The sequence below is a fragment of the Somniosus microcephalus genome, chromosome 26, assembly GCF_052327205.1.
Source record: "Somniosus microcephalus isolate GS21.2 chromosome 26, FLI_Smic_1.0, whole genome shotgun sequence".
NCBI classification, from domain to species: domain Eukaryota; kingdom Metazoa; phylum Chordata; class Chondrichthyes; order Squaliformes; family Somniosidae; genus Somniosus; species Somniosus microcephalus.
Window position 1 is genome coordinate 30132344 of NC_141012.1, and position 16184 is coordinate 30148527.

A 16184-nucleotide genomic window follows, 5' to 3' on the forward strand; every position below is an offset into this window, starting at 1 on the left:
GGGTATCTCAGTCAGGGGAGACTCTCCATTGAGGGTATCTCAGTCAGGGGAGACTCTCCATTGAGGGTATCTCAGTCAGGGGAGACTCTCCATTGAGGGTATCTCAGTCAGGGCAGATTTCCTCATTCAAGATAATTTCAATTGCTGATTTATTCCCTTGTAAAGTGAAGCGCACAATAATTGTACTACAACTTTGTTTGCAAATGTTCATATTATGATGCAATTATTACCTGTCCAGGACTGCATGGGATGGGCGGCTGGCTCTTCTCTGGACACCTAAAACCAGCGGGACATTTAGTACAGGACTGGGAGCCCAATGATGTTGTGTAGTAACCAGCGGGACACTGAAATAGAACATTACATCCATGAGGACAGTGCTATTGTAGTCAATAAACAAAAGTACCCCATGTAACAAAAATAATTAATTAGTTTTAACAAGGAACTGATTTTCTGAATTCTTTCAATATTCCAATGAGGCTCGAAAGTGCAACCAGAGCAGATTTAAAATCAAAGAGTCAGTGGTAGCATTGGTGGCCCTGAAGATTGTGGATTGAAGCACCGCTCCAGGACACGAGCACATACTGCAGTGTTGGATGTGCTGTTTTTCAGGTGCGATGTTAACTGAGGGCCCAGCTGCCTGTTCGGGTGGATGTAAATAATTCCAGAACAGGGAGTTCTCCAAATGTCCTTGCCAACATTCACCAATCCAGTCATTTATCTCATTTGCTGTTTGTGGGACCTTGCTGTGCACAAATTGTCTGCCATACTTCCCTACGTAACAACAGATACCACATTTCAAAAGTAATTCATTGGCTTTGAAGCATCCGGAGGATATTAATGGCACAATATAAATGCAGGTTTTATTTCTTTGTGAAAATGACTGGCCTGGTTCATGAATAGTGTCAGATTCTAGATTTATAAATTTTCTATAATTAAAGAAAAAGAAAAAAAATTATATAAGGCCAACCTTTATTTGGGTAGCAAACTTGTAACCCAAGAGGAAGAATTGTTTTGGTTCCTGCATGTAATGGCACCATGAATGTACTCAGAAATAAATTGCTTACATCATCACTACACGTAGCAACCTGAGCAATTCTTTCCCCATTCATTATCACCTGGCAGTAACCTGACCTTCATCTGCAGGGAGGCTCCTGCTTTGCAGACCACTGGATATAATACTACAGGAAACTTTCAATTTACCGGCACCTAAATAACCAGAAATCTCGGTTAACCGGCAAAATTCAGGAGTAGGTTCAGGTAACTTTTATTACTTTTTTTACTCCATTTGTTGCTATGCAAGGGTGTGGCTGCAGCTGTTGCTAAGCTACAGAGATGCTTGCAACTTGTGCCCATTGTTCTGAAGCTGTTGCTAAGCAACAGGGTTTTGTTGCATTATACGGAACTCTCAGCTCCGTATCTTTTACTATAGTTTTCTGTTATCCGGAATTTTTGATGAACCGGCACCACGTCGGTCCCGTCCGTGCCGGATAAAAAAAAGTTTCCTGTACTCTGGCTACTTGATGTAAATCAGGAATAGGCCTGCAGTAATTGCCGCCCACCTCCAATTCCTCATATTTGGTTATACATAGATACATAGATACATAGAAGATAGGAGCAGGAGTAGGCCATTCGGCCCTTCGTGCCTGCTCCGCCATTCGATGAGATCATGGCTGATCCTTTAATTCAGTATCCCGTCCCCGCCTTCTCTCCGTAACCCTTAACCCCTTTTGCCCGTAGAAATATATCTAATTCCCTCTTAAATATATTTAATGAGCTGGCGTACACTGCCCTCTGTGGCAATGAGTTCCACAGGTTCACCACTCTCTGAGTGAAGAAATTCCCCCTCATCTCTGTCCTAAATGGTTTAGCCCTTATCCTTAAATTATGTCCTCTAGTTCTGTTCTCACCCGCCAAGGGAAACATTCCTTCTGCATCCAGTCTGTCTAGACCTGTCAGAATTTTATACACTTCTATGAGGTCCCCTCTCAATCTTCTAAACTCCAGTGTGTACATCCCTAAACTACATAGTCTCTCCTCATAGGTCATTCCCGCCATTCCTGGTATCAGCCTGGTGAATCGCCGCTGCACCCCCTCCATGGCAAGAACATCCTTCCTCAGATGAGGCGACCAAAACTGTACACAGTACTCGAGGTGTGGTCTCACCAGTGCCCTGTACAGCTGCAGCAAGGTATCCCTGTTCCTGTATTCTAACCCTTTTGCTATGAAGGCCAGCATACCGTTTGCCTTCTTGACCGCCTGTTGCACCTGCATGCTCGCCTTCAGTGACTGGTGTACAAGAACACCCAGGTCTCTCTGTACTTCCCCCTCTCCCAATCTATTGCCATTTAAATAATAATTTGCCCTCCCGTTCCTGCACCCAAGGTGGATAACTTCGCACTTGTCCACATTATAGTGCATCTGCCATTTATCCGCCCAATCGCCCAGTCTGTCCAAATCGCTCTGGAGCTTCCTGGTCTCTTCCTCTGAGCCCACCCCCCCTCCTAGTTTAGTGTCGTCTGCAAATTTGGAAATGCTGCATCCGACTCCCTGATCCAGGTCATTAATGTAAATTGTGAACAGCTGGGGGCCCAGGACAGATCCCTGTGGTACCCCACTTGTTACTGCCTGCCATTCAGAAAATGAGCCGTTTATTCCAACTCTCTGTTTTCTATCTGACAGCCAGTTCCCTATCCACGCCAAAACTTTCCCCTTTATCCCATGAGCCTCAATTTTCCATGCTAATCTTTTATGTGGGACCTTATCGAAGGCCTTTTGGAAGTCCAGGTACACCACATCTACTGGCTCTCCCCCATCTATTCTACCAGTTACTCCCTCAAAAAATTCCAATAGATTAGTCAAGCACGATTTACCCTTTGTAAATCCATGTTGACTCTGTCCTATCCTGTCCCCATTTGCTAAGTGCTCCGCTATTTCATCCTTAATGATGGACTCCAGCATTTTGCCCACAACTGATGTAAGGCTTACAGGTCTGTAATTACCTGCTTTTTCCCTACCCCCCTTTTTGAATAGTGGGGTAACGTTAGCTACCCTCCAATCCATCGGTACTGTTCCCGAGTCTAATGAATTCTGAAAAATCATCCTTAGTGCATCCGCTATCTCTAGGGCCACCTCCTTCAGTACCCTAGGATGCATGTTATCAGGCCCTGGGGATTTGTCCACCTTCAATCCCTTTAGCTTCCTTAACACCATATCCTTAGAGATATTGATTTGCGTCAGTTCCTCCTTTGCCAATGTCCCTATTTTTCCCGATATCCCAGGGAGGTTTTTTGTGTCTTCCTTCGTAAAGACTGACCCAAAGTATGCATTTAGTTGATCTGCCATTTCCTTATTTCCCATTATATATTCCCCCGTATCTGACTGCAATGGACCAACTTTGGTTTTCACCAGTCTTTTCCTTTTGATATACTTATAAAAGCTTTTGGAGTTAGTTTTTATATTTTCCGCCAGCTTGTTTTCGTAAGCTATTTTGCCCCTCTTGATTATGCCCTTTGCCCTCCTTTGCTCTATCTTAAACTGTTCCCAATCTTCCGCTCTGGCGCTTTTTTTGGCTATTTTATACGCCCTATCTTTGGATTTTATGCTGTCTCTAATTTCCCCTGTTATCCACGGTTGAGTCACCTTTTTAGATTTCCTTTTATGCCAGATTGGTATAAACAATTTTTGCAATTTTGTCATTCTATCTTTAAATGTTTGCCATTGTTTATCTACCTCCAGTCCTCCCAGGAACGTTGTCCACTCAGACCTACTCAGTTCCCGTCTCATGGCATCATAATTCCCCTTGTTTAAATTCAGGACCTTAGTCTCTGAGTCAATTTCTTCGCTCTCCATTTCGAGTGAGAAATCGATCATGTTATGATCGCTCTGACCCAAGGGTCCCCGTACAACAAGATTACTGATTAGTCCCTTCTCATTGCACAGTACCCAGTCCAATATAGCCTGTTCCCGAGTTGGTTCCTCGACATATTGATCCAGATAACCATCCCTCAAACACTCAAGGAATTCCTCCTCCTCATTATTTTTACTGATTAGGCTAGTCCAATCTATATGTAAGTTAAAGTCACCTATGATGACAGCTGTGCTCTTATTGCACGCTTCTCTAATTTCCCTCGTGATGCCCTCCCTAACCTCTATTTTACTATTTGGAGGCCTATATACCACTCCTATTAATGTTTTTCGCCCCTCGCTATTTCTTAGCTCCACCCATATAGATTCTGTATTATGGAGCAATATTAACGGTAACTTAATAATTCAAAGACAATTGGAGCTCTCTCATCAGCGACTACAACAACAACAACTTGTATTTGTATAGCACCTTTAACGTAATAAAACGCTTCACAGGATCATTATTAAGCAAAACCGAACACCGAGCCACATAAGGAGATATTAGGACAGGTGACCAAAAGCTTGGTCAAAGAGGTAGGTTTTAAGGAGCATTTTAAAGGAGGAAAAAGAGGTAGAGAGGTTCAAGGAGGGAATTCCAGCACTTAGGGCCTAGACAGCTTATGGCACGGCTGCCAATGGTGCGGCGTAGGAAAAAGAGGCCAGAATTGGAGGAACGCAGAGCTCTCTGAGGGTTGTAGGGTGTAGAATCGATTCCTCCCCACCAACGGTAAAAATATTGGACTATGAAATATAAAAACCCAAAACTGCAGAGCCCGCAAAAAGGGCTCGGCAATAAAGGGTTAATTCAAACATTGCAGCCAAAACTACGACTGGATCACAGACAACCTAAAATCTGAACAAGAACGTCTGCATATTCAGGTACCTTAAGGGGTTACATTGTTCACCTTAGACCATGGCCCCCGAATTATTAGTTTCAGTGCAGGCCTAGACAATGTGCCGGGCCTTGAACTTTTTGAATACGAATGTTAACAGAAACCAACAACTTCGCATATGCAGTCACTTTGGGAAGGTGCATTGTCAGAAAGGTATCTCTAATCAGTGGACAATGCCAGGGACAATTCACACATTTTGAAATGAATCATATGCTCAGGAGGGGGCCAGGAAATGTGGGTCAAGATACTGCAAGTTGGTTTTGGTTTAAAAGTAAGAGCACTTCGAAGACAGTGGTGCGGGAAGCCAGCGGCAGAACAGCGAACAGAAAGATTCGGGCCTACAATCAACTCCAAGAGACAGCCGATCAGGAGTGGTGATTGTACGTTTCAGTCAAACCATAGAGGAGGCTTTTGTGATTGAGTCTGAATAAGTTTATGAGTTTCAGTCAGGTCACAATAAGGGTTTTGTGATCGAGTCTGGGTAACATTATATGTAACAGTCAAATTGCGGACGGGTTTAACTGTCATATTGTGTCGATGCAAATGACCCCTGCGTAGGGGTTTGTATTTTGGGGTTGTTAGTCCAATATAAATCGTAGGGAGTTATACTATGGAAGTAATTGTGTGTGTGTGTTCAATAAACAAATGAATCAAAGGTTGAGCCAAAACTCTGCCGTGTGTATGTTGTTCTTATAAATCCTGACGTCCAAGAACTGTGTGTAACAGGGGACCAGTATCGGAGAAAACCCCTTACAAGGGCCAATCTAGGACACATTTTAAAAAACTGTTCTTGGAAGAAAAAACATTGTTCCGATACTTACTGGTTTGTGTCAGATGTCTCCTTCCCCACCACGATGGAACAGGATTTGAGATATCAAACACAGTCTCACACTGAGCAGTGGGTAATAGTCTGGACAGAGGCCCAGAGTAACTTATAGTGTATATGACCTTGCTCATAAATCCTTGTCAGGAGTGTTCAAACTACACCCAGGGCCAAATGCACACCCCCAAGCCCTGATAACCTGTCCCATGAAGCCCAATCAACTCAGTCCTATTTCTCCTTCTCTTTCTTATTCATTGGTTTGTGGGTTTTATTTTAATTCTGTGGGCCTGCAGGTTTGGGAAGAGCTATATTTAGCACTTTTGGCTCATTGATGGATTAATCCTAAATCAGAACATCAAGATAGGTTAGTATCAGCAGCTTGATGTTCAAGTAAATTAATGGCAACATGGATTTAAACACCACACATGTAGGCCCGAGGCTCCAATACACATCTAACCAGCTCATGAAGACAAATGGCTTGGACACTCCTGCCTTATGTGATAACTCAAAATAAAATGGGGATCTACCAACTTCTCTATCTCACTATTACCCGACTGAAGAGAAAATTCTGAGTAAATAAAAAGGAAAACCGAACTATCAGAAAGAAGTTCGCACAGAAGTAATTGCCCTGCTATTCAATAACAGCTTGCTTTGATATCGGGCCCATCAAGTTGATGAATGAAAGAGCGTTCATTATAGGAAGGAGAGCAGAAGAGGCTACTGAACAGAAGATGAAACTGAGGTAGAAAGTGAGTATTTTTGTAGTTTTACAAATGCCATTCCTGAAGCGAGCAGCTTATTTTCCTAAAAATACTAAAAGCAGATGTTAACCAGTGAAGAGAATTTAACTTTCTGAAAAAAAGGAAACATTTCCCTCATCAATATAAAGACAATTAAATGTGCTTCAAGACATTATCTAATTTTCAAATCAATCTTCCTCTCATTGGGGTTGATGTTCGTGGAGCCATCAGGCGGGGTTTCAGGCGTGTGGGGGGGGAAAATCCCGAATTCGGGGGTCCCGACACCATGCCGCCCAAAACCCCGCTCCACGCAACTTTCAGAGGCGGCGGGTACCCGCCCCGCACTGGGACCTGCCGAAACCAGGCAGGAAGGGATTAGTGCCAATTAACTGCCTGTTAACAGGTAGTTAACAGGCAGTTTTTAGCCTAATCCCTATTTTGAGGGGTTTCGTGTGGGATTCCCGACGGCTCCAAACCACGCCAGGTTAGAGCAGGCGGGCCGTCGGGTTGAAGGAGTTGGAGGGGTCGCGATGTCGGTGCTCAGGTGAGTGATGGGTGCATGAGTGCAAAGGTAAGTGTGTTTGGTGTGTCTAAAGTGTGTAAAGAACTTTTACTTACCTGTGCTTACCTTAGCAGCCTTTCTTCCTGTAGCCGTCGGGAGCGCATCACTCAGCCGGAACTTAAAGCTGAACAGCTGCGATCTGTGAAAAGTGACAGCCTTCAGCTTTGAGTGCCGGTAAGAGTTCTAACTGAGTCTGTGCAGAAGGACTCATGTCAGAACTCAGAGTGTCAGTGTTTCACAGCTTCAAACAGCTGTGAGACACTGATATTTCATCTGTCAAGAACTCTTGACAGATGAAATTGCAGTCTGTGACGTCACCTGTTGCCGGGTGGCCCTTAATTGGCCTGCTGGGCGGACTTAACAAAGTCTATCAAGGGAAAATCGCACGGATTGGCCGGATGTCGAAGTAGGCGGGACTAAAACCCAAAAGTTGTAGTCCCGCCTTCTTCCCGACAGCTTCGGGAAAATCGACTCCATTAACTCCACATTACCACCGTTTTGAATAAACCAGGACAGTTTCTAGGAATATAAAATCTTCTTTCCCCATCATCAATCAGCAGTGTAGCTGCAGAGTGCTCAATGAAACTGCTTTGTTGCCTACATTTGTTTAATTATTCATTCCTGGAATGTGGCAATCGTTGCCAAGATCAGCATTTATTGTCCACCCTTAGTTGCTCTTGAGAAGGTGGTGGTGAGCTGCCTTCTCGAACTGCTGCAGTCCGTGTGGTGCAGGTACTCCCACAGTGCTGTTAGAGAGGGAGCTCCAGGATTTTGACCCAGCGACGATGAAGGATCGGCGATATACTTCCAAGTCAGGATAGTGTGTGACTTGGAGGGGGTGGTGTTCCCATGTGTTCCTATATTACAGGTGAAAATCATTAACCCCATCTCACCAGCAAGAACAATAGAAGGTGTAAGTATTTCAACCTTTTACTATTTTAGCAGCTTTCATCAAAGAGACCAGTGTATTTGTGGGGCCTACTGCTCAGCATGAGATGGCTTGGCACGTCTCTATACAAGTTCCACAACAATATTCCAGACCGTGGTCAGGACCACATATCTGAAATAGAGCTAGAACATCAAGACGGTGCTGTCAGCATTTGTGTTAGTCAGAGGAAGCTTCCGTGGGGATGGCAGATCCATGTTCCGTGGGGATGGTGGACACATGTTGGACAATGTGTGGATTCTCAAGGAGATTAAATCTAACCAGCTGAAAAGGTGGTGAAAGGAGAAGACCATGAACATATTGGGCTGGATTTTGTCAATGGAGGCGAGTGGGAGGCGGGACTGCTGCTTGTCGTGTCAATGTCCCGCCTCCATCCTCGCCTGACCATTCAGAGGGATTTTCCCCTGATTGAGCTTGTTAAGCCCGCCCTGCGGGCTCAGCAGGCCAATTAGGGAAGAAGTCACTGACAGAGCACGTCAACGTCAGACGTGCTATCTGTCAAGACTTCTTGAAAGAAGAAATGACAGCGTTTGACAGCTCTGTGAAGCTGTCAACACTGCCATTCTCTTTAGTTTGATGAGTCTTTGTGGTGAGGACTCATCAAACATTGCAAATTTGTAAATTTCAGATGTCTGATGGATCGGAGGGTCCATCAGCCATTACCTGAAATTGACAAGCAGGATGTCAGCTCTCCTGATCCTCCGCGGCTAAAGGCTATGGAAGGAAAACACGGTAAGTGAACACTTCTTTAAACTTGTCATTCACCTTGTATACTTACCACTGCACACTTGCACCCATCACTCACCTCTACATCTTATTTCCAGGTGCCTCCGACCACCACAGACCTCCTCCACGTCTCCTCCAACCCGGCGGGGTTCTCAGAGGTCGGGAAGCCTTCACCTGTGAAGTTAAAATTGCACTAATCCTTTTTTCTGCCTGTTAACTACCTGTTAACAGGCAGTTAAAAGGATTAAATGCCTTTCCCGCCTCTAGGAGACAGGACCCGAAGCTGCACATCTTCCCGCCTCCTGGCAAATGGGCACGGAGGTGGGATGGGGGCGGGTTTGCCATCCCCTCCCAATTTCTCCGAGTTTACCGGCTGTCCCGCCTCCATGCCCGCCTCCTCGGGGCTTGGAAAATCCAGCCCATTGGGTGAGGAAGGACATAGTGAAAGTGCAATGCTGGAACTAGATGCTAACAGCTCGCAGTAGACTGCAGTGACACTAGTACATTGAAAGACTGCAGTGATACTAGTACATTGAAATACTAACACCCAACTAAAGCTGGTATAGCTATGAGCCCGTGTATAAAAAAACATAACTTAGAGATGTATGTGGAGAGATTGTGGGAAATGCAACAAAGCATACTCACTGGTGTACATGCTTCTGATCCAGACTCTTCGGAGTAGAGACCAGGTTCACAGGGTTTAGGAGGGCGAGTCCTCTCAGGACATCTACTGCCTGCAACGTTAGACACATATTTAGGTATTTCTGCGATACAAACAACGCTTACATAAAATAGTACTGAAAAAACACATCAATGTCTGTAATGCATCACCAAATCTGCCCATTCTGTGCACGTTAGCACATTGAGCTCTATAACTGAGAAGGTATCTAGAAATAAGCACATGTTAAATTTGAACAGGCAACTGTATGATTTTTAAATGTTAGTGTAAGTTTTTTTTAAGTTTTATAGTCCATGCCAATCCACTCATTGTAGCTGTTCTGAAACTTATAGAGCACAGTATATATCTAAATGATTTAAAATGGATTTATCCATCTTCTGCCAACTGCTGAAGTTCCAGCCGCATGTTTCAGCCAGCACCCTCCACTGCTTGCCAATCTCTGCTCCTTTCCTTTCACCATCGGGGGCCAATTGTGCCCTTGGTTTTTGGGGCTCCCAACCAAAATGGCTCACTTTCTACCTCAGTTTCATCTCCTTCTGTTCAGTAGCCTCTTCTGCTCTCCTTCCTATAATGAACGCTCTTTCATTCATCAACTTGACGGGCCCGATATCAAAGCAAGCTGTTACTGAATCCAGCTATCCATTCAGTCCACCATTATAAGGGATGCTCAGCGATCCATTATTATTCTATTAAATGATACATACCTGGAGGGCACTGGACGCACTGTGACTGTCTAGGATTTTCCTGGTACCATCCAGCTGGACAAGGAATGGGTCCTGAAAGCCCATCTCTAGGGCAGTAGAATCCCCTGGGACATGGAGTACAGTCTCTGCTGTTTGGTGATGAAAATGTCCCTGTGTGACATAGATGTGGGGGCAAGCTTTTATCTGTGCACCTGCATAATAAAAGTTAAAAGTGATTGCTGGGATAAAGCCAATGACAGGACAGGACATATCCACAAATACACATTGTCCTCTAAAAGCCTTGGTCCTCTTCTTAGCATGCTGTCAAAAGCACACAGCAACAATTTAGCTGTGGCAGCATGTATGTAGGTAAAATATATGGGGCAGAGTGTTATGCACTGAATGATTGGACAGTGCATGTCAAGATGAATAACAAATTCAATCAATCAACAAACAGGGTGTACAAAATGAGGCAGTTCATGTAATACATCTCCCAGTAGTAGTGGCTTGTGATTAAATTCTGCTATGGGTAGCTGCACGAACAGCAAGATTCATAGTGTTCCTTGTGTGCTTCTAAGTGCTATGGTGCTGTGAGCTTTGCACAGATATAAAGGCAGGCTTTATGCATCCTCGCTGATAGTGAAGTGTCTCGCCCACTTAAGCCCCTTGGAACGTTTTACTACGTTAAAGATGCTATATAAGTGCAAGTTATTGTTGCTGGCGGTGCACATTGGATATTGGGACATGGCTGCCCATCATTTGCCCACCATTTCCAACCATTGATTTTAATGGTCAGAAAAGCATGGCTCAGAGTGCCCGTATTTCCGCTATGCGGCCCTGGTAGGTGAGACACCCCTTCGGGAGCGAGGATTCATAATATCTGCTTTATAATGTTTGGATGAGGTAAATATTGTGTCCATTTTCTGTGAAAAATTAACGACACAGCTCATTCAACAATCTCTTACAGCCGACTCACGGACAGCCGGGCAGTCCATGTAACACGGACATGGACATAAAACATTCTTTAACTGTGGTGTGGAGATGCCGGAGTTGGACTGGGGTGGACAAATGTAAGAAGTCACACAACACCAGGTTATAGTCCAACAGCTTTATTTGAAGTCACAAGCTTTCGGAGCGCTGCTCCTTCACCTGACGAAGGAGCAGTGCTCCGAAAGCTTGTGACTTCAAATAAAGCTGTTGGACTATAACCTGGTGTTGTGTGACTTCTTACATTCTTTAACTGGTCACTCATAGGGATACACAGTCAGTTTTAGTCTTAAGGGCATACAACAATCTCATTATTGCAGTAGCATTCTTATATTGTGTATGAGAGTTGTAATTAAACTCCTTTTATCTATTCACCTAGCTACAGATGATAATATCGGTGGGTTCAGCAAGAAAGAAAGAAACTAGTATGACAAGGTATTGCAACTGCTTTATAGTTCTTTCAAACAATCAGCATCACCTTTGAGACTGCGAGCCATCAGACTGATAGCCTAGAGTGAATATCCTCAACTGCAGTCTGTTTGGTTTCCACGGTACCATTCCTTACATTCTGAGCTGACTTAGTAAAATGAAACATATCAACTTTGAGAAGCACAGTTCTGCATCAAGAATACCTTCTCGCACTCCGGAATGGCTCACATCTGTAGAGCAGTGGGAATGTCTCCAGAAGGCAGGATCACCGTGGAGGTGATACCCTAATACCCTAATAGTCAGGCTATTTAAATGCATTGAGGGCCGGATTTGTGTCTGGTTACAAAGGAAGAAGAGACAACGTGCAAGGGCCACAGCAGAAGCAGACTAATCCTTTACTGCAGCTGCATCATTCCTCGCAGGCAAGTTTTGAGACATAATAGGAATCATTTCCAAATGGTGGAGGAGGGGGTGGCCTGAAGTCAGAGTAGAGATTGCACTCGCTGCATCTCCGCTATAACCCATTGCCTAAGAGCTTCTAGTCAGGTGGGAGTTGGAGGGAATAACCTCTCACCAAAAACAGGCAAGAGCTTCACTTAAATATTTCAAATGTATTTTAAAGCACACAAATCACAATCCCTCACACCCCCTGCCAGGAATGCACAACACTTTCAATTTGGCCATTTAAGTGAGTGCTGATAGAAGTCAGCATTTAATGGAAGATGCCAGACTCAGAACTACAGCTGAAGGCTACATTTCTGTTTAAGGTAATTCTTTTGGATGCTTGGTTTTGATATCACTTCATTTTGCTAGGTTTTGGGCCTAGCTTTGGCACTGATCATAGAAATTTACAGCACAGAAGGAGGCCAATCGGTCCATCTTGTCCGTGCCGGCTGACAAAGAGCTATCCCCCCTAATCCCACTTTCCAGCGCTGGGTCCGTAGCCCTGTAGGTTATGGCACTTCAAGTTAATATCCAAGTACTTTTTAAATGTGATGAGGGTTTCTGCCTCTACCACCCTTACAGGCAGTGAGTTCCAGACCCCCACCACCCTCTGGGTGAAAAAAATTCTTCTCCAATCTCCTCTAAACTTCTGACCAATTACTTTAAATCTATGCCCCCTGGTTATTTACCCTTCTGCTGTGGGAAAGAGGTCCTTCCTATCCACTCTATCTAGGCCCCTGATAATTTTATACACCTCAATTAGGTCTCCCCTCAGCCTCCTCTGTTCCAAAGAAAGCAACATTAATTAGGACTGAAAATGCACCTCCCCTTTAAGATTTGCTACAGATCTTCAAATCCTACATCCACCAAATCTCTTGGCCCCCAATTGGTGAGCTCCCAATTGCAGGCAGACTTCGCACCAGGAACTCATTGCCATTGTGTGGCCAGACGAATATCTGATTCCCACCATGTCTGCACTTGGACCAGAAGATTTCCCTTAATATCTTCTTAAAGAAAAAGCATTATCAGGACATTGTCAGGATGACATTTAGATTCTTAACTATACATTTAAAAAAAAATGAGGACTGGAGTTTACCCCTTCCCCAAAACATGATCTATCGAAAATTCTGATTTTGAAATCAATTGCAGGCAGACTTACCTGAACCCTTCCGGGCAGCCTGTGCAATTCTGTGACCCTGGCAGGGAGAAGAACCCATCCTGACATGGAACTGGATGTTCAGAAGGATCTGGGCACTTACAGCCGGCTAGACATTCCTTGCATGACTCAGACCCCATCATACTAAAGAAACCTGGAGCACACCTTCAAAAAAAACAAGAACGTAGGACAAATTACCTCCAGTCCCCTCGTTGAAACCTCAAACAATTACAGGATTACTTTGGGTGCAGTTATACTGGCACTTGTGAGTAGCTATGACGCAATTGCCACTTTGAAATGATGCCAATGTGACCTCACCATTCTGGAGTCAGGTCCCAGTCTGAATGTGGGGTGGAGCTGTGTCATCTCCTCTTGTGGAGGCCATTTTATATTGCTTCAGTTTGACACCATATGGAGTATAACTTCATTGTTGTCTCAAATCAGGGGGCGATTTTAACTTCTGCCCGGTAGAAGTCAGGCGGGTAGGCAGCTAAAATGGCCCGGGACACTTACCCACCAGAAAGTCGCCAGGAGCCCACTGTCCGCCATTTTAACCTGCTCTCCCGAGCAGGCGGCAAGGATACCCGCCCAAAGCTGTCAGGATTCTTCTTTCCCATCAGACCAACCTGGGACAGAAGAAGATCAGCCCCAGAAGAGGACAAAGAAGTTATTTTTCTTTCCTTTGTGGGGCACTGAGTAGCAGGATCCCCAGACTCCCTCCTCGTCCCGAACGCGAGACATTTCTGAGCCGCCCTGTAACCCACGTGTTGATGGGTGGCCTCTGGGCCAGGTGATGTTCCGGAGCCGGCGGGAAGTCGGACTGCAAGACTTAAAGGGGGTCTTGTTCTGCCACAGGCGGGCAGGAGCGGTTTCCTGCCAGAAACCCGCTGGCTGTTAAAAACCAGGCATGGGTTTAAAAGGTACTCACCGAGTCCCTTTGATTTTCTGGGCACTTAATAAACCTAAGTCAGTTTTTGGTAATGTGTTGAGAGTGTGGAGCTGAGTGCATGTGTGTAAGCATGCTGGCACAAAGCTCTTTCCTGTCCCTGAGAGTTGGATTGAGATACAGGCACCACTAGACTGGAGCCAATTCTGTAACTAACATTCTCAGACTGCCTGCGATATGCACCATTAATCCTTCAGTTTTCTGGTTCCTCTGTAGCCTGCCCTGGAGCTATTGTCTCTTTCCTTGAACTGTTACTTATCCACATTCTGGCTGCCGTTAATTCTTCAACCAGGCACCACTCCTCATTAGTGAGCAAGAACATGACCTGCTTCCCAGTCTCTGCCACCAACACTCTGCATCCTTAGCTAGAAGGTGTAGATAAAGCAGTGTGACATGGTCACACTCTGGTTTTCGTGCTGTCACTATAGTCTCCGGCAAAAATTGTCCCAAATGATGCCATGGTCCTAATCTTAACCATTTGTCTACGGGAAGATACCGAGCAAAGCCCAGGGACCTCCCCTTGGAGGGGAAGATCATCTCAAGCCACTGTTGTGCATCGGGGTGACCACAGAGAAACCTGTACAACAACAACAACAACTTGTGTTTATCTAGCGCCTTTAACATAGTAAAATGGCCCAAGGCGCTTCACAGGAATGTTATAAGACAAAAAATTGACACCGAGCTACATAAGAAATTCGGGCAGATGGAGGTAGGTTTTAAGGAGCCTCTTAAAGGAGGAAAGCGAGATAGAGAGGCGGAGAGGTTAGGGAGGGAGTTCCAGAGCTTAGGGCCTCGGCAGCTGATGGCAGAAAAGGGGCAAAAAATAAATTCAGAAAGGTTTGATTTGTGATCAGTTACTTGGATTGAGAACCATTTACACAATTAGTAAACATAAGTGACCCCATTTTATTGTCAATCATTGTTTATTACATTTACTAATTCCATATTGTTTATTGTAATATTTGGTGATAAATCACAATAAACAATATGTATGTAGTGGATGTATAGGTATAGGATGATGCAAGACATGGAACGAAACACAAGGAATAGGGAATATGGATTTGTGTACATCATTGAGATTGAGGCCAAGTTTACTGCTGCTATGCTGAGCAACCCATGATAGCAACACCCCCCTTAAAGTGAATGGGAGCCAAATCGAGGTCTGCAGAGTGCCGGTGGGAAACATTTGGGTATCTCTTTAAAGCCTTCATCCAATGACATGGAGTGATGTTCTCCCACAGCAATCGGCCAACTGACATTCACTGTCCGGCCTCACACTTGAAGAACAGACCAAGGTCCTGTGTGGTTGTGGTGCCCGTGGAACTTGACCTCATCAACAGTCAGCATCTTCAGGAGATGTTTTGTGTCCTTAGCGAAAAGTGTTTAATAAATCAGAATACATTGCGTATATAATGTTCACAAAGAAAAATTGCAATTATAAATACTTAATTTATATTCTCAGCTATCTTTGAAAATACTTAGATATACTGGGACACTATAAGGTTTACAAACAGTTTGAAGCAGAGATTCAAATTGTTATAGTCAGCAGTATCGCTGTAAATAGCTAAACAGATTGGAATTAAACTGAAGGTGTGCTGCAGAAACAAGATCTAAAGTGTCAGCCGTGGCTCAGTGGGCAGCACTCTCGCCTCTGGGTCAGAAGGTCGTGGGTTCGTAGTCCCACTCCATGAGACTTGAGCACATATATCTAGGCTGACACTCCAGTGCAGTGCTGAGGGAGTGCTGCACTGTCGGAGGTGCCGTCTTTCGGATGAGACGTTAAACCGAGGCCCCGTCTGCCCTCTCAGGTGGATGTAAATAATCCCATGGCATGATTTCGAAGAAGAGCAGGTGGGAGCTCTCCCCCGGTGTCCTGGGGCCAATATTTATCCCTCAATCAACATCACTGAAACAGATTATCTGGTCATTATCACATTGCTGTTTGTGGGAGCTTGCTGTGTGCAAATTGGCTACTGTTTTCCCTACATTCCAACAGTGACTACACTTAAAAAGTACTTCATTGGCTGTAAAGCGCTTTGGGACGTCCGGTGGTCATGAAAGGTGTGATATAAATGCAAGTCTTTCTTTTTTCTTTACCTGTCAAAAGTGCAGGTCAAGTTGAAATGAGTGTTGGATTTCGCTAGATCTTGTGTTGAATATGCCTAAGATTCTCCAGTGGCAGCAGCTTTACATTACTGGCACCCTTGAATCCTTTGAACATCTCTTACCAATGGATGTGGAGTTACCGCTTCACCAAGCTTTCAGTG